We start from the raw sequence: 10,836 nt of genomic DNA, 5'->3' as shown, positions 1-10,836 counted from the left end.
CATGTCCATTGCACTGGTGATACCCATCCAGCCATCTCATTCTCTGTCACCCTCTTCTCCTTCCCTCAATCATGTGCAGCATCAGAGACTTTTCCAGTCAGTCAGCTATTCCCATCAGATGACCAATATAGTAGACCTTCAGGGTCAGCATCAGTCCTTCTAACAAGTATTCAGGGTAGATTTCCCTTAAGACTGACTGGTTTGATCTCCTTGCTGTCCAAGGGACTTGCAGGAGTCTTCACCAGCACTGCAACTCAAAGGCTACACTCTTTGGCACTCTACCTTCTTTGTGGTCCAGCTCTGACAACCATACATGACCACTAAGAAGACAACAGCCATGACTATACAGACCTTTGTCAGCAGAGAAATGTCTCTGCTTTTCAACACACTGTCTAGGTTTGTCATAGCTTTCCTGCCAAAAAGCCACTGTCTTTTGATTTCACTGTTGCAATCACCATTGCAGTGATTGTTCATCCTGAGAAGAGGAAATCTGTCAGTACTTCCACCTTTTCCCCTTTTATTTTCCATGGAGTAATGGGGCCAGATTGCACTATCTTAGTTTTTTTTTTTAATACGAGGTTTTAAGCTGGCTCTTTCACTCTCCTCCTTTATACTCACCTTATCAGTGCAGAGCCTCTGGTTTCTTGCTGCTTCTGCTCTCAGTTTTAATTCCCTGAGTAAGAAGTCATAAAATGATGGTTTTGCAGCTTAAATGCAAGGGTGGGACAGAGAGGGACCAAATCTTAAGGGACCATGAAATATTGAAAAACTCAATCAATGATGACTTGCACCAATTGCTTACCCACAGTATTAAAGGTGAACTGAAAATGTTAGTCAGTTCTGTCTGACTCTTTGTGACTCCATGTACTGTAGCTCGACAGTCTCCTCTATGGAATTCTCCAGGAAAGAATACTGGAGTCAGTAGCCACCCCTTTCTCCAGGAATTCTTCCAGATTCAGGGACTAAGCCTATTTTATTTTAAACTTTACAATATTGTATTAGTTTTGCCAAATATCAAAATGAATCCACCACAGGTATACCTGTGTTCCCCATCCTGAACCTCCTCCCTCCTCCTCCCCATACCCTCCCTCTGGGTCGTCCCAGTGCACCAGCCCCAAGCATCCAGTATCGTGCATCGAACCTGGACTGGTGACTCGTTTCATACATGATATTATACATGTTTCAATGCCATTCTCCCAAATCTCCCCACCCTCTCCTCTCCCACAGAGTCCATAAGACTGGTCTATACATCAGTGTCTCTTTGCTGTCTCGTTTATACAGGGTTATTGTTACCATCTTTCTAAATTCCATATATATGCATTAGTATACTGTATTGGTGTTTTTTCTTTCTGGCTTACTTCACTCTGTATAATAGGCTCCAGTTTCATCCATCTCATTAGAACTGATTCAAATGTATTCTTTTTAATGGCTGAGTAATACTCCATTGTGTATATGTACCACAGCTTTCTTATCCATTCATCTGCTGATGGGCATCTAGGTTGCTTCCATGTCCTGGCTATTATAAACAGTGCTGCAATGAACATTGGGGTACACGTGTCTCTTTCCCTCCTGGTTTCCTCAGTGTGTATGCCCAGCAGTGGGATTGCTGGATCATAAGGCAGTTCTATTTCCAGTTTTTTAAGGAATCTCCACACTGTTCTCCATAGTGGCTGTACTAGTTTGCATTCCCACCAACAGTGTAAGAGGGTTCCCTTTTCTCCACACCCTCTCCAGCATGTATTGCTTGTAGACTTTTGGATCACAGCCATTCTGATTGGGGTGAAATGGTACCTCATAGTGGTTTTGATTTGCATTTCTCTGATAATGAGTGATGTTGAGCATCTTTTCATGTGTTTGTTAGCCATCTGTATGTCTTCTTTGGAGAAATGTCTACTTAGTTCTTTGGCCCATTTTTTAATTGGGTCATTTATTTTTCTGGAGTTGAGCTGTAGGAGTTGTTTGTATATTTTTGAGATTAGTTGTTTGTGTCAGTTGCTTCATTTGCTATTATTTTCTCCCATTCTGAAGGCTGCGTTTTCACCTTGCTAATAGTTTCCTTTGTTGTGCAGAAGCTTTTAAGTTTAATTAGGTCCCATTTGTTTATTTTTGCTTTTATTTCCAATATTCTCAACCCTGAAATATTCAATTCAGAAGTGACTTCTTTTGGCAATTGGGAATGGATTTCTGTCAGCCTTTGAATAAATAAATGTGTGTGAAAGTTTTGATTAATGTAAAAACAAAATAAAACCTGTGTGGATAGTACTGGCATAAACGCACACTTAGACAATGGACTCAGGGTTTTCTCTTAGAAACTGGAGGCTTCCCTGGCAGCTCAGATGGTAAAGAATCTGCATGCAATGCAGGAGACACAAGTGCTACCCCTGGGTTGGGAAGATCTCCTGGAAAAAAGAATGGCTACCCACTGCAGTGTTCTCACTTGTAGAATCCCATGGGTAGAGAAGCCTGGCAGGCTACAGTCCATGGAGTTCCAAAGAGTCAGATATGGCTGAGCAGTGGGAAGGTGGGTACGGGCTGGTGTGTTCCAGAGGCTCCAGATGGTCTGCTGGTGAATATCCCCCAGGACTCCGGGCCTGACATTGCACAGTGATCATGTCTTGGCACTGCCAAGGCTCTGAGATGGAGGCTTTGCATCTGTTGGATCCACTGGGGAAAGTGCTTGAGTCCAGGGCCTGAATGGGGTTAGCAGCGAGTGTCCCTTGGAAGAAGGTTCCCTCCAGCAGTGCTCTCTCCTGGACACTTAGTTCGTTCCAGGCCCTGAGGACGCACCTTGTGTATGATGACAGATTGAACAGCCTCAGAAATATGTGAAGAGGTGGATGCCTTGGAAATGAGAACTACAGGGAGTGGATAAATGGTGCCTTGAACTCCTGTAGCTAATCCTTGCCTATCATAGAGCATCTAGGCCCCACTCACATTCAGATTTAAACACCAACAGGAGCATCATGAATTTAAAGGGGAGAATCACGGTCACAGAACACAGAGGACACCCAATGGTTAACACTGAAGTTCCCTTCATTTCTTTGTAATAATCCAATACAGGGGTAACGACCCCATCAACCTCCCAAGCCCAAAATTCCCCCTCCAAAATTTAGATTTACATTTCTAACTTTGTAGGAACACATCTCTCCAAAAATCCCACCAATCCCTCCCCCTGCCCACTCTAAATCACCTTTTCTTTTCTCGCATGCACCAAACTGTTGTCTGAAACTTTTGTGTTTGTTCTAGATGCACTGAGGTCTGGGTGGCAGTTTCCCAGTGCCAGGGACAAAGCCTGCAAATCATGAACTGGGCTAGGTGGGCATGTAGCCGGGTACAGGATGGATTCGGTGTCATAGAAGATCTGGTCACCACAGTGTGGATAGGGGTTGGCGCTGACCCAGACCATGCTTGGCCGCCCAGACTTGCACAGCAGCTGCTTGGGCCGGGCATGCAGCTGAGCCAGGAGGTCCAGGTGCAGAGTGTCCCACACATCCTCATAGCTCTCCAGGCATGCGGGGTACAGCACATGGTTCAGCTTGTTCATCCCCATAGTGTGGTGCAACAGGCTTTGCAGCATGGCCATGGAGATGGGGTTGCCACAGAAGCTGAAGGTGGTGAGATGGGAGCAGTGGCTCAGAGAGGACAGGAGAGCACTGAACTGGGAGTCCATGATGCTGCATTCATCCAGGTCCAGGTCCTGCAGTGTGGTTGTGGTCCACTCGATCAGGACCTGCAAGGGTTCCAAACTGAAGCTGGTCAGGTTGACCCCGCTGAGACCCAGGCCCTTCAGCACGCTGACGCTGGGGCACTGTGACCGGTACGTCAGGTCTGACTCTAAAATCAGGCAGTTTGTGATCCACAGGGTCTCCAGAAGGGTCTTTAGGCACGTGGAAAGAGACAGGGCAGTCAGTCCTAGGGGCAGAGGTGGCAGGCGAAGAGCTGTGGGGAGGAGAGGCCTGTTTCACTGGAACACAGGAGATCTCAATGGCTTGGATCTGGCCTCTCACCTTCCTGACAAGAAGGCAGGGGGTCTTCATAGGGGAAGGTCATGTTCATATGGGTATGACCTCCCTCTGCACAAAATGATGAACTATTTTCAATGTGGGAAACAAACAGAAACAAATGTTATTTGCGTATTTCAGTTTACTAGTATTTGGTTTGCTGGGATTAAGATGCTTTTACAGGACACGATGAGTTGAACTACAGAGCAGGCTGGATGCAGTGGACATAGGCTGCTGATTTCCAGCAGTTTCAGACAATCACTGGGTGAATATCCCCCAGATATTCAGGGGCCACAAACTGTCCATCACCACCTACAATTCTTTTTTTATTTTTTCCTTTCTTTCTTCTGATTTCTCAGTGAATATATTTATTCCTAATGCCTGGAGTTTGCACCTGCCAAAAAGGGAATCATTGCAACTCATTCATACAGACTAGGCTGCATCCTCTCAGCTTTTATCACTGTGTTCAAGGCAGAGCAATAACCTGTTTCTGAGGATTTCCTAGGTATTCAGAAGTCTTAGAGGAAAATATTAACTGTAATTTGGACTTAAAGACATTAGAGCCACTTCAACAATGATTCTCATTTGACTTTTTCACTTCTCTGGACTGCTTAGGAGCCACAATTTCCCCATCCTGATTCTGCCTTGTCATTTTGTGAGGACTTCTGAGCGGCCTGTGCATCCTGGAAACATCTCCAGCAGGTACAGAATAGATGTCTCGATAATAATGAAACAAGAGAGGCCCATTCTGGCCAGCAGAGGTGGCTCCACGCCTCACGTGGAGCACCTGGTGCAGACGGCCCATAAGAAAAGAGATGGAGTCCAGGTAGAGCTCCTGAAGGTGAGGCAGGTTCAGAACTGGGCAGTGAACTGGTCGACTAACAGCTCCTCCTAGTCAGGGGCGGTGTGCCGTGACATGTAGATGCATGACATCAGCAGCCAGCTCAGGTTGCCCATCAGGCCCAGGTGTGGCATGAATCTGCCCAGCGTGGCCAGCTTCCAGATGTGGTTCATCTCCAGGTCCTGGATGGAATCCAGCTGCACCACCTTCAGGATCTTCCTGATGCTCTGCATGGGCATGGTGAAGATCCTCAGCTTCTGGCAGCACAGGTGCAGCAGGCTCCTCCTCTGCTTGGCCTTCTTCAGCAGGTAGCTGAGTGTCTCGTCCAGGGTGTCCTCCTTGAGGCACAGATCGACCAGCACCTCCACAGAGACCCATGCCGGCTTCAGTACTGCCTGTGCCTCTTCTGCACAGGCTGGATCAGCTTAGGCTCCAGCAGCGAGCAAACGCTGGCCTTGATGCCAGACCACAGGGTCCAGAAGTCCTGGTGGGTGCTCTGGTGCAAATCCAGCACCTGCAGCTTATACCATCTGTGAGGCCGTGGGGGACATGCTGAGTTGTGCAGAAGCCGATGGGCACCAGAACCCCGCGAGTGCTCTGCACTCCACACACCACAGCTCCTCCAGATTCTTGGCACCCCCTGATCCCCACTTTAAGGGACACTGGGGCATGGGCTACATACCTTTATTCCCCTCTCCCCTTCAAAAGGTCCCGACTGCCTGTTCCCAGGTGACTCCTCATCCTCCTTCCCTGGCTGCATCTTGCTCACACCCCCAGACCCCACCAGTCTGCTAGGTTGTTCTTATCTGGGTTGGACCTCCTGAGCAAGCAGGACATCCAGGCCACTGAGTGCAGCCTGGAAGGTCTCAGATGAGGCTGGTGGTCCTTCATCAGGGCCCCCAGTGGGAGGCAGGAGAAGGGCAAGGCCTGCACCATTGCCTTCAGGGCCTGGGTGTGCCTCCCAGCAAAGGCCACTATAAACAGCAGTGGGAAGAGTTCAATGGGAAGCTTCACCAAAGCCAAGGCCTCATTCCACAGCAGGCTCTGGACAGCCAGCTCCTGGAGTCTGGGTGGGGCCTGGACGCCCATCGTGAACATACTCCAGAATGAGTTCTGGGAGGATGTCAGAGAGCAATGGAGGGGTGCCACTCCTTCTCTGGACAAGGAACCGGGGAGACCCTGCTGTCCCTCCACCCTAGGGGAACCCAAGGTAGGGTCAGAGACATCCTCTGGCCACAATGTCACAGCTTTGGTCCCACTGGCACGTGGACAAGGATCCCTCCAGGCAGCAAAAAAGGGACAAGGTGACCTCTTGCCCCATCCTGTATGTACTGGCTGCTGCATTTAATCCCAGCACTGCTGGCCAGTCCATACCTAGGAGTCTGACAGCTGACCCCACTCTCTTCAGAGAAAGCTTCTGATTATTACTCAAGGGCTGAAAACAGGAATAAGGAGTTTAGCCCAACACAGCCTGTCTCTAAACTCCAAACAATAACTCATACAATGGGTGCTGTTATGTCACTTCATAAAAAGACGTACCTTTCACTGGGTGTCTCTTCTACAAATGTTATTACCATTCAGTTCAGTGGAGCAAAGCACTCACATTCAGAACAAAACCTCCACTCTTTTAAATATTCTACAGATTTTTTTTTTTTTTTTGGTATCCCATGGAATTAAAAAACAATTTTTAGCTTTTAAAACGAAAATAGCCAGAATACAGAAAGGACACCCCAAACTCAGCAATTTAAACAAGATGAAGAGACAGAGGAATACCCACCAGATAAAGGAACAGGATAAATGCCCACCAAACCAAACAAAAGAGGAAGAGTTAGGGGATCTACCTGATAAAGAATTCTGAATAATGATAGTGAAATTGATCCAAAATCTTGAAATCAAAATGGAATCACAGATAAATAGCTTGGAGACAAAGATTGAGAAGATGCAAGAAAGGTCTAACAAGGACCTAGAAGAAATAAAAGAGAGTCAATATAAAATGAATAATGCAATAAATGAAATTAAAAACACTCTGGAGGCAACAGTTAGGAGAATAACAGAGGCAGAAGATAGTATTAGTGAATTAGAAGATAGAATGGTAGAAATTAATGAATCAGAGAGGATAAAAGAAAAACAAATTAAAAGAAATGAGGACGATCTCAGAGACCTCCAGGACAATATTAAATGCTACAACATTCGAATCATAGGGGTACCAGAAGAAGACAAAAAGAAAGACCATGAGAAAATACTTGAGGAGATAATAGCTGAAAACTTCCCTAAAATGGGGAAGGAAATAATCACCCAAGTCCAAGAAACCCAGAGAGTCCCAAACAGGATAAACCCAAGGCGAAACACCACAAGACACATATTAATCAAATTAACAAAGATCAAACACAAAGAACAAATATTAAAAGCAGCAAGGGAAAAACAACAAATAACACACAAGGGAATTCCCATTAGGATAACAGCTGATCTCTCAATAGAAACTCTTCAAGCCAGGAGGGAATGGCAAGACATACTTAAAGTGATGAAAGAAAATAACCTACAGCCCAGATTATTGTACCCAGCAAGGATTTCATTCAAATATGAAGGAGAAATCAAAAGCTTTTCAGACAAGCAAAAGCTGAGAGAATTCAGCACCACCAAACCAGCTGTCCAACAAATACTAAAGGATATTCTCTAGACAGGAAATGCAAAAACAGTGTATAAACTCGAACCCAAAACAATAAAGTAAATGGCAACGGGATCATACTTATCAGTAATTACCTTAAATGTAAATGGGTTGAATGCCAACAACCAAAAGACAAAAACTGGATGAATGGATAAAAAAAACAAGACCCCCTACATATGTTGTCTACAAGAGACCCACCTCAAAACAGGGGACACATACAGACTGAAAGTGAAGGGCTGGAAAAAGATTTTTCATGCAAATAGGGACCAAAAGAAAGCAGGAGTAGCAATACTTATATCAGATAAAATAGGCTTTAAAACAAAGGCTGTGAAAAGAGACAAAGATGGTCACTACATAATGATCAAATGTTCAATCCAAGAAGAAGATATAAAAATTATAAACATATATGCACTCAACACGGGAGCGCCACAGTATGTAAGACAAATGCTAACAAGTATGAAAGGACAAATTAAGAATAACACAATAATAGTGGGAGACTTTAATACCCCACTCACACCTATGGATAGATCAACTAAACAGAAAATTAACACGGAAACACAAATGTTAAACGATGCAATAGACCAGTCAGACCTAATTGATATCTATAGGACATTTCATCCCAAAACAATGAATTTCACCTTTTTCTCAAGCACACATGGAAACTTCTCCAGGATAGATCACATCCTGGGCCATAAATCTAGCCTTGGTAAATTCAAAAACATAGAAATCATTCCAAGCATCTTTTCTGACAACAATGCAGTAAGATTAGATCTCAATTACAGGAGAAAAACTATCAAAAATTCCAACATATGGAGGCTGAACAACACGATGCTGAATAACCCACGAATCACAGAAGAAATCAAAAAAGAAATCAAAATTTGCATAGAAACTAATGAAAATGAAAACACAACAACTCAAAACCTGTGGGACACTTTAAAAGCAGTCCTAAGGGGAAAGTTCATAGCAATACAGGTACACCTTAAGAAAAAAGAAAAAGGTCAAATAAATAACCTAACGCTACACCTAAAGCAACTAGAAAAGGAAAAAATGAAGAACCCCAGGGTTAGTAGAAGGAAAGAAATCTTAAAAATTAGGCAGAAATAAATGCAAAAGAAACAAAAGAGACCATAGCAAAAAATCAACAAAGCCAAAAGCGGTTCTTTGAAAGGATAAATAAAATTGACAAACCATTAGCCAGACTCATCAAAAACAAAGGGAGAAAAATCAAATCAATAAAATTAGAAATGAAAATGGAGAGATCACAACAGACAACACAGATATACAAAGGATCATAAGAGACTACTATCAACAATTATATGCCAATAAAATGGACAACATGGAAGAAATGGACAAATTCTTAGAAAACTACAACTTTCCAAAACTGGACCAGGAAGAAATAGAAAATCCTAACAGACCCATCACAAGCATGCAAATTGAAACTGTAATCAAAAATATTCCAGCAAACAAAAGCCCAGGTCCAGACAGCTTCACAGCTGAATTCTACCAAAAATTTAGAGAAGAGCTAACACCTATCCTGCTCAAACTCTTCCAGAAAATTGCAGAGGAAGGTAAACTTCCAAACTCATTCTATGAGGCCACCATCACCCTAATACCAAAACCTGACAAAGATCCCACAAAAAAAAAAACTACAGGCCAATATCACTGATGAACATAGATGCAAAAATCCTCAACAAAATTCTAGCAATCAGAATCCAACAACACATTAAAAAGATCATACACCATGACCAAGTGGGCTTTATCCCAGGGATGCAAGGATTCTTCAATATCCATAAATCAATCAATGTTATACACCACATTAACAAATTGAAAAACAAAACCATATGATTATCTCAATAGATGCAGAGAAAGCCTTTGACAAAATTCAACATCCATTTATGATAAAAACTCTCCAGAAAGCAGGAATAGAAGGAACATACCTCAACATAATAAAAGCTATATATGACAAACCCACAGCAAACATTATCCTCAATGGTGAAAAATTGAAAGCATTTCCTCTAAAGTCAGGAACAAGACAAGGGTGCCCACTTTCACCATTACTATTCAACATAGTTTTGGAAGTTTTGGCCACAGCAATCAGAGCAGAAAAAGAAATAAAAGGAATCAAATTGGAAAAGAAGAAGTAAAACTCTCACTGTTTGCAGATGACATGATCCTCTACATAGAAAACCTAAAGACTCCACCAGAAAATTACTAGAACTAATCAATGATTATAGTAAAGTTGCAGGATATAAAATCAACACACAGAAATCCCTTGCATTCCTATACACTAATAATGAGAAAACAGAAAGAGAAATTAAGAAACATTCCATTCACCATTGCAACGGAAAGAATAAAATACTTAGGAATATATCTACCTAAAGAAAAACTAAAGACCTATATATAGAAAACTATAAAACACTGGTGAAAGAAATCAAAGAGGACACTAATAGATGGAGAAATATACCATGTTCATGGATTGGAAGAATCAATATAGTGAAAATGAGTATACTACCCAAAGCAATTTATAGATTCAATGCAATCCCTATCAAGCTACCAACAGTATTCTTCACAGAGCTAGAACAAATAATTTCACAATTTGTATGGAAATACAAAAAACCTCGAATAGCCAAAGCAATCTTGAGAAAGAAGAATGGAACTGGAGGAATCAACCTACCTGACTTCAGGCTCTACTACAAAACCACAGTTATCAAGACAGTATGGTACTGGCACAAAGACAGAAATATTGATCAATGGAACAAAATAGAAAGCCCAGAGATAAATCCACACATATATGGACACCTTATCTTTGACAAAGGAGGCAAGAATATACAATGGATTAAAGACAATCTCTTTAACAAGTGGTGCTGGGAAAACTGGTCAACCACTTGTAAAAGAATGAAACTAGAACACTTTCTAACACCATACAGAAAAATAAACTCAAAATGGATTAAAGATCTCAACGTAAGACCAGAAACTATAAAACTCCTAGAGGAGAACATAGGCAAAACACTCTCTGACATACATCACAGCAGGATCCTCTATGACCCACCTCCCAGAATATTGGAAATAAAAGCAAAAATAAACAAATGGGACCTAATTAACCTTAAAAGCTTCTGCACATCAAAGGAAACTGATAGCAAGGTGAAAAGGCAGCCTTCAGAATGGGAGAAAATAATAGCAAATGAAGCAACTGACAAACAACTGATCTCAAAAATATACAAGCAACTCACAGCTCAATTCCAGAAAAATAAAATGACCCAATCAAAAATGGGCCAAAAAACTAAATAGACATTTCTCCAAAGAAGACATACAGATGGCTAACAAACACT

At 42.7% G+C, this 10,836-nt stretch overlaps 1 pseudogene; it reads right to left on the bottom strand.

Moving 5' to 3' along the window:
* Nucleotides 1–3,181: 3,181 nt before the first annotated feature.
* Nucleotides 3,182–5,931, bottom strand: LOC138986788 (melanoma antigen preferentially expressed in tumors-like; annotated as a pseudogene).
* Nucleotides 5,932–10,836: the final 4,905 nt, after the last annotated feature.

Source organism: Bos mutus, unplaced genomic scaffold, assembly GCF_027580195.1.
Source record: "Bos mutus isolate GX-2022 unplaced genomic scaffold, NWIPB_WYAK_1.1 CTG1520, whole genome shotgun sequence".
NCBI classification, from domain to species: domain Eukaryota; kingdom Metazoa; phylum Chordata; class Mammalia; order Artiodactyla; family Bovidae; genus Bos; species Bos mutus.
This window is presented reverse-complemented; position numbering and strand designations above follow the sequence as displayed.